Source organism: Mandrillus leucophaeus, unplaced genomic scaffold (genome assembly GCF_000951045.1).
Source record: "Mandrillus leucophaeus isolate KB7577 unplaced genomic scaffold, Mleu.le_1.0 Scaffold314, whole genome shotgun sequence".
NCBI classification, from domain to species: Eukaryota; Metazoa; Chordata; class Mammalia; order Primates; family Cercopithecidae; genus Mandrillus; species Mandrillus leucophaeus.
The window spans coordinates 1800932-1801198 of NW_012103299.1; positions in this window are offsets into that span (position 1 = coordinate 1800932).

Here is a 267-nt window from a genome sequence, read left to right on the forward strand (position 1 = left end):
GGCTCCTGTGGCGGTGGGCAGCTTCTTCAAGGCCCAGATCCTGCAATACGCAGAAGCCTACACCACCTAGCAACCGGCAGTTCCTCCAGGTACTTCATAGTACCTGGAGTTTCACAGCAGAATGGCTCTAAGTGGGGTACCTCCTATAATAAACAGTCTTTCAGCATTACAGGGCATATCGCCAGCAGGTCCTAGAGAGGGGATTTCCAGCAACTTCCACTGGTGTGGTACAAGAGGAACTTCTCTGCCATTCACCAAACCAAGGCC